The following is a 15,058-nucleotide window of genomic DNA, read 5'->3' on the forward strand; positions in this document are numbered from 1 at the left end:
GTTTTTTTTCCCCTCATGCAAGGCTTTAGACAGTTAGCAGAAGTGATACTTTAAAATAGACAAGAGGACCTGAAGGAGACGATGTCTATTTCTGCACGATCCCTGCTATTGGGGGGCTGCTGGGGGGCGACCCTGTAACCTAACGTGGGGGCCCTGCAGTGGGAGGGAATGGACAGCCGTACAGAACCAAGGCCCTTTTCAAATTTTCATACACATGGAAAAATGTCTTCCGATTTGAATACAAAGTATGTCAGGAGAAAGAAGATTTCTCATTCTGGGGACTTCAGCTTTATACTCCTGCCACATCAGGCCTGCTATCTTTCGTCCCCTCTTTCAGGACTCAGAAGCGGTGTGGCCCCTGCGGTTGTAGAGCCCACGAGAAGGTCTGTGCGTGGAACAGAGCGGGAGGGCGGCTTTGGGCATGGCCTTTGCTGAAGGACGGCCACTTGCAAAGAAGAAGCGTTTGTTAATTTCTAACTGTCCACTTTTTCTCAGTCATAGGGAAACTTGTGCAGAACATTCAAAGTAGTTCAGGGACAGCCACTTTGGGGCCCATTTAAAATAAGTTGACCTATATTGTATATAATTAAACCTGGAGTTGGGGTTGCATTCTGAAAATTGCTTTGAAGCTAATGAATACTTTCTGTAGTGCACTACAGCAAAATTCCCAAAGAAAGAGAGAGAAAAAAAAAAACCCTATGTGTATTTATAAAGCATCTCTTTGCATGAACATATTTTATGAGACCTAGACAGCAGGGGAAAATGTCAGCTAAACGAAGAATCGTCTCTTCCGATGGAAGAGACTTTTTTTTTTTTTTTAAATAACAAAATAGAGTAACGATGGCGTCCATTTCCTTATCCAAGCCCAGTGGAAATCCTGTGTTCATCAGACTCCTGATACTGTCTGAAAGCTCTGAAGTAACCATGATTTATGTCCACACTCAACAAAAGTACCAGCTTTTTGTGACCCAAGGTCTGCTTGGGATGCAGAATTTGCATGTGCATTCGCACTCTGGGTACCGTTCCAGCCCACCGAGAGGGAATCCAAACAGTCAATGGCAAGAGCTCAGTCCAAACTGTAGTCTGGATTCCCATGTCCATTAATGGTCTAGGTCCCTTGAGAGCCCCAGGATTAAACTAACGGCCTCTGCCACTTGTGATTGCAAAGTGTCATGTTCTATATGGTTTTTCTCTTATCTCCGTCGGGACAACAGCTCGGGTACATGACGCCTGTCCAGCCACAGCTGCTGACATCACTCCAGGGACACATACCTCAGACAGCCAAGGCCTGCACAAGACACGGCCTCATCTTCTCAGTCTGGAAATCATTCAAACATGGCAGCCCCAGCGTTGGACCCCAGCCAGCAACACTCCTAGCCCTGCTGCTGTGTCCAACCTGTCTTAATTTAAGCCATTTAACCGTAGTTATTTCCAGCTGAGAACAGGTTCTAGCTCCTGCTGAAGCAGGGCTGGTGGCCTAGAGACATCTAGCTGTAGTTTTTAAAACACCATTGGGGGGACCACTATATCAGTTTGTAACACTAGTGTTAGGACCAGAGTTTAATCCCAATCCCAGTTACATTCATGCATTCCTTACTTGTTTCTTCTGTGTCTACAGTATGCCAGATGTGCTCTTAGGGCTGCAACATCCAGCAGGGAATAAGGCCAACACTGGCTTCCAGGCTACAGTTTATCAGTATGAGATAAAGTTTTAGGAGCATGAGAAGGCAGGCTGAAAATGAGTCAGCATTTGTTAGAAATGCAAGGTCCTTCTATCAAAATACCTTCCCAACACATGTTCTTTTGTAGTCCAGCCAGAAGATCATTTCTGCTTTCACTGTCCCTGTGGCCCCTCCTTCGGCCCATCCCTGTCCTCTGAGGATGGTGGGGCAGCCCTGGGTGCTGGCCATGCCACACTCACAGATGACTGAGTTGCCCTGACCTTGGTGCCCAGGTGCCCAGGTAGGGAGTGGGCAGAAAGTAGGGATGTCACGGATAACCAAGAGGGTTTCGATTATGTCCTGCTACAGGCCTTTTCTTACCTACACTTCAGAAAAGGGGAGATGGAGAATTCCTTTAGCCCCCTGCCCCGTCACGTAAACACGGGGCAGTGGTCCCCAGTGTCCCCCAATACTGAAATCTCTAGTGCAGGTTGCCTGTTGCCTGCCATTGCTGGAGTCCTTCCTTCCCTGGTTTGTCCTTTCGTACAGTTTAGAGGCAACTGAACTATAGGACAGAGCTGCTGTGTGCCAGGTCAGCCAGTGGTAGAATCGCCAACACTCACAACACCATCCCACCCAGACGTGAACCAAAGTGAGACATTTTTTTGTTTGCCAGAGTAGAACTCCCACCAGTTGAGAGAAAGTCATGATTATTGTTAGGCAGGCTGAAGACAGGACCAATTACTCCCCTAAAAGAGAATAACTCCGGTAAGCCTGCACGCCAAATAGAGATTTTAGAAACGGAAAAGGCATGGCACCTTTTTCCTGCTTGCACGGCAGAGCTTCGAACTTTATGGAAAGCAGTCTCACTGTCCCCTGATAGGACCATTCTCTCCGTACACCAAGGGAAGGGGCCCTGGGACAGTCCTTTTGTTAGTAAGTCTTGCCATTTGTGTCCTGGTAGATCTTCCATTCCAAGAGCTTAAAGACTTAAAGCCCTAGAATCTTGAAGTTTTCATTTCTCCACTCCACACATATTTACTGAGAGCTTGCTATGTGCTAGGCAGGATGGTTAGGCACAAGGGGTGGACTTGGTGGGGAGGGGGTAACAGGTTGTATATAAACCCGTTGAATTTACAGGTAACGTGTAAGACCAGAACTGAAACGAGTGGGTGTGTGGAGTGGCATATGGTGTAGTGAGGGCATATAAAAGCAGAGCTGACCTCTCATGGGAGGTGAGGGAGGGACTTCTAAGGAAGTGACGGTTGAGCTGAGAACTAAAGGGTCCGTTTAGTCGATGAGGAGGAAAAAGAATGAGTATCCCAAACAACAGGAGTGTCAACACAAAGCACCTGTAATGGGAGAAGGCTGGCAGCACCATAAGCATGAGGGATGGATGGAGAAGAGGCCACGAGACTCTGGAGAGAGGAGCATCGTGGAGACATGACAGGTAGAGCAGGTTAAGGTTGGTGTTCCATCCTAAGAACACTGGAGAGCAGGTTAAGCTTTTGGGGGGATGTGTAACCATCCGCTTTGTGTACCCATGAAGATTGCTCTTGTAGAGGATGAGTAGAGGACGGAAAGGCCAGAGTGAATTCAAGGAGATCACCGGTGGGGGGCTGTTGGAGTGAGGATCCAAGAGGTGACAACATCCTGGGTAATAGTGGAAGGCAGAAGAAAGGTGACATGAGGAGATACTTGGGCGACAGCAGTCAGTAGGACTGGGGGTAGGACTGGCTATGGGGCTGCTTAGGAGACGTGTTTAAGGAGCTTGGCTTCAGATCGCTTAGCCGCGTGGTTGATGGTACCGTTTACTGAGACTGATATAGTGCATATGCCTATCCGTGGCAGTCAGCATTTTAAAATCCTGTGAGTGATATTCCCAGCTATCAATATAAAAACTAGAAACTCTCTTAGTCTGTCACACCTAGAAATAGAGCACATACATGCCATATCTGTATCATGGTACTTCACTCTGAGCATGCGTTTACTGGAGCACAGAACTTTGTCATACTCTCCTGTGGAGTTACAGCCATGGGGCTCTGAGGACACAACGCCCAAGATGAGTTGACCCCAAATCCACCAGCCTATGTGAAATTAACCCACTGGTTGGGCAGACAGCCAGGATAGGGAGGTTATAACTCATTCCGGGGCTGTTCTCAGCCCCAGTGTATTTCCCTTAGTCAGTAGCATCATGACAGGTGACTGTGAAGTCGCTGTTACCACAAGTGGAAAAATTAAGATCAGGAAGGTTGGCTTTGTTCTTTTCTCATTATTTTTTTTTTTATAGTTTACTCAGTTAATCTTGTGGGTAAAATGAAGGGGCATTTGGTAAAATGCAGCATGTCTACACATGGAAGTCTAGCAAAATGACATCTAGTTCCCTTCCGTGGTAATCTACCCAGGAAAAGAGATTACTGAAACTAATCTTTGTTTTCTGGGATCCAAAGCCTGGCGTCCGTCTACACACACAGAGCTTGAATTTAATTCTTATTTTATTTTGGCTTCCTAGTTATCAAACCAGCTACAAAGCTGAAGTCGTTGTTTATTTTTTTAAGTGTTTATTTAAATTCCAGTTACTTAACATACAGTGTAATATTCGTTTCAAGTGTATAGTTTAGTCATTCAACGCCTCTATAAAACATTGCTAGAACTGTTAAATGAATTCAGTGAAGTGAGAGGGTACAAAGTCAAGGTACAGAAGTCTTTTGTGTTTCTGCACATCAACAATGAAGCAGCAGAAAGAGAAATTAAGGAATCAATCCCATGTACACTTGCACCAAAAATAATAAGATACCGGGGAATAAACCCAAAGAAGTGAAAGACCTGTCCTCTGAAAACTATAAAGCACTGGTGAAAGAAATTGAAGATGAACCAAGAAATGGAAAGACCTTGTATTCTCATGGATCAGAAGAAAACGTATTGTTAAAATGTCTACACTACCCAAAGCAACCTACACATTTATGCCATCCCTATCAAAATAACACCAGCATTTTTCACAGAGTGAGAAGAAAATTTGTACAGAATTTTGCAAAACTAAAATTTATATGGAACCGGAAAAGACCCTGAATAGCCAAAGCAATCTTGAAAAAGAAAAGCAAAGCTGGGGGTATCATGATTTCAGACTTCGAGTTATGTTACAAAGCTGTCGTGATCAAAACAGTATGGTACTGGCACAAAAATAGACTCATAGATCAATGGGACAGAATGAAAACCCAGAAATGAACCCACAACCATATAGTCAATTAATCTTCAACAACCCAGAAAAGAATATCCAATGGGAAAAGGTCTCTTCAATAAGTGGTGTTTGGAAAACTGGACAGCAACATGCAAAAGAATGAAAATGGACCACTTTCTTAACACTACACACAAAAATAAATTCAAAACAGATGACGGACCTGGGTGCCTGGGTGGCTCAGTTGGTTAAGCGTCCGACCTTGGCTCAAGTCATGAGTTCGTGAGTTCAAGCCCCACATCGGGCTCTGCGCTGACAGTGCAGAGCCTGCCTGGGCTTCTCTCTCTACCTCGCTCTCTGCCCCCCCCAACTCTCTCCCTCTCAAAATAAATAAACTTCAAAAAAATAATAAAAAATTTAAAAATGGATGAAAGACCTAAATGTGAGACAGGAAACCATTAAAATCCTAGAGGACACAGATAGTAACCTCTTTGACATCAGCCAGAGCAACTTCTTAACTAGATATGTCTCCTGAGGCAAGGGGAACAAAAGCAAAATACACTATTAGGACTTCCTCAAAATAAAAAGCTTCTGCACAGCAAAGGAAACGATCAACAAAACTAAAAGACAGCCTATGGAATGGAAGAAGATATTTGCAAATAGCATATCTGATAGAGGGTTAGTATCCAAAATATAAAAGAACTTATAAAACTCAACACCCAAAGTATGAATAATCCCATTAAAAATGGGCAGAAGACGTGAATAGACATTTTCCCAAAGGTGGTTGTTTATAATTACCAAAGTCAATTTTGACTTTCCCACTGCAGATCATTTTATTTTAAAACTGAAAAAATAATTAAGCCACCTTTGCAGGGAGTGCAAATAGGGGAAATGTTTTAGGACACATGATTTATGAATGACTTATATGGGATTATCCCCTCTGAGTAGAATCTGAGTTTGGTTCCATTGGTTTAGGAGTTTTGATGGGTACATTCTCAGTTCTTGTATCCATTCGAACTGAAAAAGCCAGGTCAACATTTTAGGTCTCGCTGTGTATAGCTTGCTCAAGGCCATTTGTTGTCTTGCGCCCAGAAGTATTTCCTAGTGGAACTGACATTACAAAGGGCCCCCTGCGTCTATGCACCCCCTTCTTTTTCTTATAGCAGTGACAACCTATCAATTAAGCTTATTAAAACTCTCATAGACACGGTTACATACTCAATGCCTCTGTTCTCACTGAAATTGATCGGAGTTTTAATCATAGTTTCCTTTTACTGACAGGAGAAAACAAAGGTTCTTTTAATGATAATTTTTTTTTTTTTTTAACAAAGAGAAACTACTGGAAGGAATCATGAAGCCCAAAGTTTGTAGGGTTAGGGGTTTATAGGACCGTGGAGAGTAGCTGACGTATTAGACAAACAATGGATTTGCGAGATGCATTTGCATTGAGCCTAATCAGATATTTGGGGGTCCCTATTGGGCTGAAATAGGTTGGCTGGGAGCAGCACCCCTGCAGATGGTTCCACTACATTACTTTTTGAGAAATTCCTAAAGGGCTATTCATGTTTGTAGTTGGTTTCAGGCTCAGTGGAACCCCAAGGGCTTTGGTTACACCTGAGCAGGTGTCCCAATACCAGTACTGCCTCCCTCTCGAGCCCTCTGCTGGGGTGATGATGTGAGCGGACTCTACTGTGATAACGTACAGTATGAAGTGAGCAGGAGTGTTAAGTTAGACAGGCCTGATTCCTTCCTTCAGACAGCTTCGGGGGAAATATCCTAGAATGAGGGTACCCTTGAGAGCTTTAGGGACCTTCTTCACACTTCCATCAGTTTTCTTTTATAAATTTTTTTAAGTTTATTTATTTATTTTGAGAGAGGGAGAGAGAGAGCATACATAAGCGGGGTTGGGGAGAGGGGGGCAGAGAGAAGGAGAGACAGAATCCCAGGCAGTCTCCACACCATCAACAAGAGCCCGATGCGAGGCTCAAGCTCACGAAAGGTGAGATTGTGACCTGAGTTGAGATCAAGAGTTGGCCGCCTAACCGACCCAGCCACTCAGGCACCCCTCCATCAGTTTTTTTTTAAATTAGTTCTTTCAATCTTTTTTATTGTGAAATATAAATATAGTAAATGATAAAATAAAATTTAGCATTTGACCATTTTTAAGTGTACAATTCAGTTGCGTTAAGTACATTCATATGGTTGGTTGTGCAACCTTCATCACCATCCGTCACTTTTTCATTTTCCCCAGCAGAAACTCGATCCCCATTAAACACTGACTCCCCATTTCCCCTCCCCCTAGTCCCTGGCACCCACCATTCTGCTCTCGGTCCCTGTGAATTTGACTATTCCAGGTACCTCAAAGCAGTGGAATCCCACAGTATTTATCCTTTTGTGTCCAGCTCATTTCACTTAGCATAATGCCCCCCAGGTTCATCCCTGTTGTCGCATGTGCACTTTCGGTCTTGGAGATCTGTGCGGAAACAGAGCTGAGTCCCAGCACCATGGGGACACCCAGCTGAGGCAAGAGTCCTCAACTCCCCTCACATGGTCTCTGGACGGACCACCCTGGTTCTGAGGAAATTAAGCAATAATCTTGATTAAGTCAGGCATATGTTGGAGAATCCTGTACACACAGAAAATTTCACACTTTTGGGTGTACACTTTATATGAGTTTTGATGCCGTGATGCTTTTTAGTTTTTTTTAATGTTTATTTTTGAGACAGAGAGAGACAGAACACGAGCAGGGGAGGGGCAGAGAGAGAGAGGGGGAGGCATACACAGAGAGAGAGGGAGACACAGGGATGGAGGAAGACACAGAATTGGAAGCAGGCTCTAGGCTCTGAGCTGTCAGCACAGAACCCTCTGTGGGGCTCGAACTCACGAGCTATGAAATCATGACCTGAGCTGAAGTCAGACACTTAGCCGACTCAGCCACCTAGGCTCCCCTTGATGGAGTGATGCTTTTAAGTGCTCCCAGCTCAGCAACTGATAAAACCGAAAGTGTATATATGAGGTTCACAGAGATAGAAAGTAGGGACTGGGGGTGGGAGAAGAGGATAGGGAGTTAGTGTTTAATGGGGACAGAGTTTCATTCTGAGAAGATGAGAAAGTTCTGGAGATGGATGCTCGTGGCTGTACGACAAGGTGAACACGCTTAATGGTGCTGAATTGTACACTTAAAAATGGTTTTAAGTGTATCATCTGTGCAGCGATATCTGGTATTTGGGAATCCAGAATGGCTTTAACCAAAAAAAGAAGAGAAGTCTATTCCTTTTCACGGACTGAACTAGAGAAATCCATACATAAGACAATCACAGGATCGCTCGAGGAAGCATGAATGATGGTAACATAACTGCACACCCCTCCTTTCTAGGGCCAGCTGGTGAGCAAAGCCAGGAAGAAGGCAAGATAACAAGCTTGCAGTCAACCCAAACTTCCAGATCTCTTTATTATTGTTTTGATACATTGCAGTCTCTACTGATCCCTAGAGCTGCCCAGAATACTGCCCAGCCTCGCAAACTTCAATCTGGAGAATAGCAGAGTCCAAAGGCCATGACCCTTTGTTGTTCCTTTTGTGACCTGATATGACCTTGAGCAAATCTTATTTCTGTTTCCTGGATACCAAGTGGAACTATTATCTTTGAAAACTTTTGCCTTAGCCTCTCTCCCAAAACAGATACTCATGCAACCAGTAACTTCCTAATTAGTACTGGTGGGCCTGGTGCCCTCCCTGTTAGCTATGCTCAGAATCTCAGTGAGATGTTGAGTTCTTTCCCCCCTTATCACGTAGCCAATTAGTCACCAAGACTTAGGAGGCACCGGGGTAAGGACCACAGTTCTTGCATGATGCTGAAGGTGGGACTCAGGCTGTGTCTCCCATTAGATTTTGTCCACATGGTCAATACCATGCTGAGCACACATAGCTGGGAAATCAATCCTTCCTGAATTCAATTGCATTTAAAAAACAGAGCTCCTTTGAGCACTGTGAAAGTTACAATCTTATTTTTAATGTTACGTTTTTAAAAGTACGTTACAAATTATATAACACTTTGTAATGATTCTTTTCATATCATGAATTCATTCAGCAAGTGTTACTGAATGCTTACAATATAACAGCACTGTTCTAGGCTCTGGAGATCCAAAGTAGAGTTTCTGTCTTCATGACCTTGTATTGTAGCGGGAAAGACATAAACACATGTACAATATAACGTAATTTCATATAATTATGAATGCTACAAAGACAGTAAAGGCAGGATAATGGCATAAGGAGTATCTGGGGGTATCTGGGGGTGGGTTCCTTTGGGGTAATCAGGGAAGAGGTGACTTGAATGCTGTGAAGGAGCCAGCCTTGTGAAAATGTGGAGGGAAGAACGTTCCAGCCAGAGGAAGCGTGAAATGCACAGGTCTGGAGACAGTAATGGGTTTGAGGTGTTCGAGAAACTGCATGTAAGTGTGGCTGCGATGCCAGGAATAAGGGGGCAGATAGAAGGAAATAAAGCTCAAGCATTAGGCAGGACTCAGCTCATCTATCTGTGGTAAGTGCTGTTGGGAGGTTTTGACCTGGATCGTGTATGACCGGATTTATGTGTTTCAAAGACCACCCTGGCCTCTCTTTGGAGAATGGATTGTGGAGAGACCGGAGCAGAGGCAGGAAGGTCAGGTTAGAGACTGTGAACAGAACCCAGGTACAAGGTCTGATGGCTTGGACCAGGATGACAGTGGAGGAGGTGGCGAAAGGTGAACTTGGATATATTTTGAAGGTGGGGCAGACAGTGTGGGTGGATTCGATTTCGGAGAGGCGGTGAAGAGAAAGAGAGAAATCAGAGATGTCTCCTGGGTTCTTGGTGTGGATAGTGAGTGATCTGTGGTGCTGTTAACTGAGATGAGGAAAACCAGGGGAGGGGCCAGTGGAAAAGGTGGGATGTCCTTGCTCTCAAGGTACCTATAGGACTTCCAGCTGAGTTTTTGCTTTATTAAGAAAATCCAGGGGCGCCTGGGTGGCTCAGTCGGTTAAGCGGCCGACTTCAGCTCAGGTCACGATCTCGCGGTCCGTGAGTTCGTGCCCCGCGTCGGGCTCTGGGCTGATGGCTCAGAGCCTGGAGCCTGCTTCCGATTCTGTGTCTCCCTCTCTCTCTGCCCCTCCCCCATTCATGCTCTGTCTCTGTCTCAAAAATAAATAAAACGTTAAAAAAAATTTTTTTTAAAAAAAGAAAGAAAAGAAAATCCATAGCATTTATGCACGGCAGAGCCAGGATTATTAATCAGGATGCCCAAAACCCATATTTATTACCAGTCCATTAGGCTATGTTGTACTGCAACTTAACAAACCCTTCAGGGATGCTACTTGTTTTGCTTAAGTGGCTGTTTTAAGAAGACAGGAACATAAGTCTTTTTGTCAGAATTCATTAATATATTCATTATGTAGGGGAAACATTGTCATGCCATGCTTTCAAAATATGGTGTCTTTCAGATCTTTTTAAAATTGGTGCCCTGCAGAATTCAGCAGCAGAAAGCTGAGAAGAGAAGAAAAAAGTCTTTGTCTGCCTCTCTTGCTGTCAGATTTGAAATGAAATAAATGACATCCAGCTACACTGAGACAGTTCGGGGTCTTGTTTCTACAAACTCTGTAAAACTAATAACAATTGTTTGTGAACTCATGAACTTATACTCAGTTGTGGTTAAGATGTCACTCAGTCACCCACTGGGGACAGAACACTGCCAGACATGATGAAATACTTTTTAAATGAATAATCACATGGTTTGTATTATCTCAAAGCATATAATCCAAAGAAGGAAAGAGTACCAACTTCCCCAAACGCTCAAAAACACAAACACAGAGAACATATAATCAATAGATAATAACTTCTGGTGTATATGTTTCAGTTGTCTGGCATTTTTTTTTTATTTTAGAGAGAGAGCGAATGAGTGGGAGAGAAGGGCAGAGGGAGGGGGGGAGGGAGAGAATCTTAAGCAGGCCTCACGCTCAACGTGAAGCCCAGTGCATGGCTCTATCAGGCTCTATCCTATGACCCTGGGATCATGACCTGAGCTGAAATCAAGAGTCAGACACTCATCCAACTGAACCACCCAGGCACCCCAATTCTCTGGCATTTAAATCTGTGTAGGAAAATGCTGTGTGGGAAAAAAAAAATCCAAGAGTCACTATCAGCTTAGCCTAGAATAGTGCCTGATGTATAGAAAGCATTCACCAATATTTGTTGAATGAAAAGAAGTACTACAAAGTGCCATGCAATTTGTAACATACATTTAAAAGTGAAATGTTAGGAATTAAGATTGTGACCATCACAGTGCTTGGTAGACATACACATTTTAAATGAAATTCGTTAAATTCAGGAGGGATTCCTTGTGTAGCTATACCATCAGCTTGGGTTTCTACCATCAGAAATCCACGTCAGCAGGTGGGGTTGGAAGGACTGTAACCCCTCTGTTCAGAAATATTTTCTCCAAGTATGTGTACTGTGTGTCAGCAGTTCCCAGACCCAAACACTTCTGGGAGATGACAAGCCAGTGCCTGAGAAATGGAATGAGATGTTGATCCTTGTTCACTCACCGTGAGGCAGTCCTCACCGAGGCCCATGGGGGCAGCCTCTGTCCAGGACCTACATCCAGTCAGGCTACTTGAGGCCGGTCACATGTAGCCATGGTTTGTCTTCATTCCTGTAATCCTTGGCCATCAAATAAAACCCAGCCCTCCCCCCCCCCCCCTTACCTGTGACTACCTCATTCCTTCTATGAATTTGTGTTAGGTTGAGTTCTCTAGAAGCAGGGAAGACATGTTCTGCCTTGCCACAGACCACTGGGCCACTAGAAACATTATCGATGTGTTGGCCCTCTGTGTCTTTGAAGAGTTTATCACTTCCTTCTGGAGCACTTGTGTCTTCCCAAGATTTTCACTGTGCTTGCCACTTTTTGCTCATCCCGTTGGATTAACATTATTTCGTCAATTTAGTGACCAATCCTGCGCATGTTCACGTGGTCTAAGTCCTTTCAGACCTTACTATGACAGTGAGCAGAAAAATTAACATGGCCCTGGGGCAGGGTTTCACTGAGTAATGTTGTTCGTCCCGTATGGGGTTAATTGCTTCAGATCCTTCACTTTGACGGGCATGAAGACTGCCTTTACCAACTGAACAGCCACATGTCGTACACCAGAGTCTGTGTTCATCTGCTCTAAAATATTACCACGCCAGGCATATTCAGCCTCCTGTGGTTAGGTTTGGGGTGGGACAATGTCTTTCACCAGGATCCACCTTCCCCACCCCAGGGACCAGCCTAGCAAATTCAGTGGGGGAATATAATAAGGAACACTGGCCTTGCATTCTTTTAAGTCTTTGAGAATGGCATTAACCTCTGTCATTCCTGCCAGGATACAGTAGTGTTCATAATTTGCCATCTCACCACGGGTTAGGCAGTTCCATGGACCGTCACTTTGATAGGTCTTACTCTACATGCAAAGGAGCCAATATGAGGACATCCATTCTGATCATACATTCATAAATTAAGGAGATAATCGCTGAGATCTGTGGATTCAGGGGACTCACGTTTATTTGAACCTGGGTCACAATTCTATTAATTATACTTGCCTCCCATATGATCCTGGTCTAACAGGGGGTACCCAATAGTGCTTACACCTGGACAGTGGGTATCAGTATCTACTATGGCCTTGTGTCCGATGACCCTCAGAAAATCTGGGTGTTTCCCTTTTTACAAAATACAGGTATCCAAGTCAAAGCCATAGGTGCTCATCCATTCCCGATTTCCTTTGGTTATACATATTAAGCAGTTGGATGCCCATATGTCTTACCTTTAGGGGAACCATGTTCTATTCCATGGATCCCCACAGATCACCCGTCATACTGTCATCCCAATCTGGCCGATGGTGGAGTGCTGCTACATGGCCTTAGGCATTCTGGGATCCTCTTATTCCCATCGACACTGGAAACTCCTGTTCTATAACAGCGTCTCCTGCTATCAGCCCTGGTCTACAGCAGTGAGCCTCGGCTGAGTTTCTCAGTGACACTGATATAACCCTCATCACCTTAGTAAAAGGCCCTCCTGAGGAATACAGTCAGCTGGGTGGGTCTTCTGATCTTATATACAAGGTCCATTCTAGCGTGCCCACTTATCTAACTTTCTGTCCCTTTCTCCATGGCCTGCCATGGCAGTTTTGACGTCCCTACTTCATTCATTGTGGGCCGTCACTTTTTCCAAGCTGCTGTGAGCTGGTAGCCAATTATAACCATCCATTTCCAGGCATGTTCTCCCTTCCTGCCATGAAAGGTTAGCCAGCTCCTTCAGTTCCTTTGGCTTTTAACCTCTCTCCTCCCTTAGCAGGTCCAGCACTTTCTGATTGGGTCATGCCAAGATTTGACCCTAGTGACTAACGGTCTGGTTGATAAAGGAGAGATAAGGTAGATCATGAAGAAGACAAGCGTGGTCCAATAAGGCACCTGCTTCATTTGAGAGGGAGTGGAGGCTGTACTCTTCACCAACAAAGGGGTGATAATCACTTCTGCAGGCCATAGGACTTAGGAAATGGGAGCATTTATATTTTCAAGCACTTCTACCCAGATATCTGCATCCTGAGTCTCAAGATCCGACTCCCTCCCGCTCAGAGATATGGCTGTAGTGTAGAAGACTTGCCAGAGCTGAGAATCTTTCTTCTCTTAAAGGACATGCCTACTATGCTTAGACTAGGTCCTGAGCCTGGTTGATGGATTCTTTATATTCTTTACGTTCTGCCAAGGAGACCTTCTGGTTTTCACACTTTGCTTTGGTTGGTATCTGATTGCCTTGATCTGTCATCTTCTCTTCAAAGCATCCATGCTGCTCAGCATGGCTGCCCAGTTCCGTAGTCCTTAAAATTCCCATTTCCCTTCATGCCGCATAAAGGACAGAGACCGCGCACAAGCCTTTGTATTGCTTTCCACAAGTACCCTATCCCAGGTCACCACCCATGCTGTAACATTCCGTGACCATGGCTACTCTTCCAGTCCGCCATTGCCAGTGGCTAGTGGATGATTCAGCTCCAGAATCTATCCTTGGAGTCTGCTTCCCAGGACTACTTCTGGGCTACCTGGCTTGCGTCAGGGTCCCCAAAGCAGAGCTGAGACAGATACTCAGGAGCACATGATTTGTGGAGGGAGTGCTCTTCAGGAAGTACCCACTAGGGAAGCAGGGCAGGGAGAGGGAAGCAACTGAACGAGAGTGTGGTCTCAGTGAAGGCTAGTCCCGGTCTCATTCATAAAGAGCCTCTAGAACATAAATCACCCCACAGAGTCAACCTGTGCAGAGGCAGAGAGCTTTCATACTCCCACATCAGTTAGGTTACTGGCTACTTCGGGGAGTAGGAGTGTTCACCTCCCACGCAGCGCTTCCCAGCCAATGGCCTTTCTCCTCTAAAGAAGGTCACAGACATGAGCTCTCACAGCAGCTGGGGGTGGACAAGGCACCGAAGCGTCTCCTGCAGACTCACCCCTTCGCTGTTAACACTTGCCCCTTCCCCGCTAGTGACTCCATTCCATTTTAAACAAACTCTCCTACTGGTCAACCTTTTCCAAAGATGTTGCCCGCGTCCTTTGCTTAGCCGACCCTCCCAGCCGTGCACACACCAGCTGTTCATTGTGCTCCCACCCAGACCTCAAAGTTCACCCTGTTTTGAGATCACGTCTGCCCTCTGTTCCTCCTTGCTAGTGCCAGCTTCTCAAACGGTCTCACGACCATCCCATCCAGCCCCGTTAACTAAAGACCTGCAAGCGGGTTCCCCTCTGCTCCATCCCAGCTCCCCTTGTAACCACTTCAGTTTTCCCTAGGCTGACAGTGCAACCGAGAACTAACAACCAGACCTCTAATTCCTGGACCTTCTCAGCTCCACGTGCCTTTACCCTTCGTCCACCCGCTCTAGGAATTACACCCTAGCTTCTGACTTAGACCAGAACTGCTCCACAACGTGAGCTCTAAGCCGTGATCGCACTCCGACAAGCCCCCTCACCTTGCCCAGTGCTCATCTCTCACTCCTCCTGTAACTCTCCTTCGGTGAAGAGGCCCACTTGGGCCCAGTCGGCTACTGAAAGAGTAGACCCCAAACTGGCAGGAACGGCAGTGCCTGGGAAATTTCAGCACTGTGGAGCCTCAGGTCCTATCCCGGACCCGGTGAATCAGAACCTGCATTTCAGCAAGATACCAGGATTTATATGCG

The 15,058-nt window shown here is 45.3% G+C and overlaps 1 protein-coding gene across 2 annotated transcripts in view; it reads left to right on the top strand.

Moving 5' to 3' along the window:
• MTUS2 (microtubule associated scaffold protein 2) overlaps positions 1 to 15,058 on the top strand; it is a 563,429-nt gene that overhangs the window by 452,069 nt on the left and 96,302 nt on the right. The gene's annotated exons all lie outside the window — the stretch shown is intronic.

The sequence above is a fragment of the Acinonyx jubatus genome, chromosome A1 (assembly GCF_027475565.1).
Source record: "Acinonyx jubatus isolate Ajub_Pintada_27869175 chromosome A1, VMU_Ajub_asm_v1.0, whole genome shotgun sequence".
NCBI classification, from domain to species: domain Eukaryota; kingdom Metazoa; phylum Chordata; class Mammalia; order Carnivora; family Felidae; genus Acinonyx; species Acinonyx jubatus.